A 1927-nucleotide genomic window follows, 5' to 3' on the forward strand; every position below is an offset into this window, starting at 1 on the left:
GCCCAGGGGGGCAGAGGGAGAGAATTTTAAGCAGGCCGTCTGAGCTTCTGGGCTCAATGATCTCACAATCCTGAAATCATGACCTGAGCCACAATCAAGAGTCAGATGATGCTCAACCAAATGACCCCTAGGGCACATTTATAAATTGTTCATAATAAATAAAAATATAGGGCAACCCCGGGTGGCTCAGCGGTTTAGCGCCGCCTTCAGCCTGGGGCCTGATCCTGGAGACCCTGGATGAGTCCACATCGGGCTCCCAACATGGAGCCTGCTTCTCCCTCTGCCTGTGCCTCTGCCTCTCTCTCTCTCTCCGCGTCTCTGTCTCTCATGAATAAATAAATCTTTAAAAAAATAAAATAAAAATAAAATATAAAAATATAAAAATAAGATAAACCATTCATATTTTCAGGATATCTGCAGAAAAAAATAATAAGGAAGATGTTGAATTTTGCTAGGAATAGGGAACGTTAGTGCCAGTGGTTTATGTGACATTTTCTAGGAAGTTAAAGGAGATGCTTGAAATGAATTTGCGAATGAACTACAATTTTCACCATTCCTCTACTCTCTAATGCAGTTAATACAGGCGCATTAAACTCCTACGGACTCCCAAGACAAAATTAGTTTTCAAGAATATATTCCAACCACCAGAGGTAGAAATTCTCTTTCAGAAACACACCCGTGACAAAGCAGCAACGTTCTTGCCATTCCAAGTAGTTTTTGAAAACTCAGCTCAGACCTTAAAATGACTGACTCATGGCTAAAATAAATGCAATAAAACTGAATTGAATTAATCTCAAAATTACACCCTGAAGGGAAAATAAGGCTACATTGGAATAAGTGTATGTTGCAAAGTAGATAACTCCTAGTAAAGAGGTGTAATTTATAATCTGTATCAAATTGTTTCTATGGCATTTTTAAAGTTCAAGGTTACAAGTGAGAGTCTACGTAAGCAGTCCTGACGCTCCGATACTTTGTAATCTCTGCCAATGTACTGATAATTCACAGCAATATTCAGAATAAAGGTCTTCCTTTTGAAGTATAAATAGGCTGGCCCTATAATTACCATTCATACTGGGACATATTTGTGGGTGGAAGGGAATAGTTTTAATTATATGGGGACAGGCACCATATTCCAAGGATTTCCTAAAGAAAAGTAAATTGTAGTCAATTTAGTAAACTCTGAATATAAAAATAACCTTGCATTTACATTACGTAAAATAATGCCACCAGCTTAATGGTGAGAAATCTAAAAAACAAAACAAAACAAAACCAAAGAACCTCTTGAAGGGTTGAGTACCTACTGATCAGAGAAGCAGGGAAATAATTTGTTCATAACAATAAGTAAAAAGAAACAAAGGTCATTCATCATCATCATCTATGTGCCAGGAGTGTGCAAAGATTTTACTTATTTATTCATGAGAGAGGCAGAGACACAGGCAGAAGAAGAAGCAGGCTCCCTGCAGGGAGCTCGATGCGGGATTCGATCCCAGGACCCCAATATCATGACCTGAGCCAAAGGCAGACACTTAACCACTGAGCCACCCACGTGCCCAAGACCTGGCCTTTCTTTGAACAAATCTTATAAGGTGTCATTCAGGTGACTTGAGGCTCTTTGTTGGACAAAGGTCAAGCACAGCCGCATTTAGGGAGAAAGTAGTTAATTGAAAGTGTTGCCTAGTTCCGTGTCTGGGAATGCTGGTGCCTGCTGGAAGCCATCACACCTGGAAAACTATAGATGGAAGGGTGTTACAGAATTTGAATAATTCACACCATCCTTCCTCCTCTAAGAGTAGATTCCTTTTGGACAAAATGAATTCAAGGTACTTACGTGACATCCAAGTTTATGTGTCCCGGGTACTCATAAACAAGGGTCCAGATCTCACTATGGAATTGCAGGCCGGAAATACACGTTTGGAATGACTGGGGT

This window comes from Nyctereutes procyonoides, unplaced genomic scaffold (genome assembly GCF_905146905.1).
Source record: "Nyctereutes procyonoides isolate TBG_1078 unplaced genomic scaffold, NYPRO_anot_genome, whole genome shotgun sequence".
Lineage (NCBI taxonomy): Eukaryota > Metazoa > Chordata > Mammalia > Carnivora > Canidae > Nyctereutes > Nyctereutes procyonoides.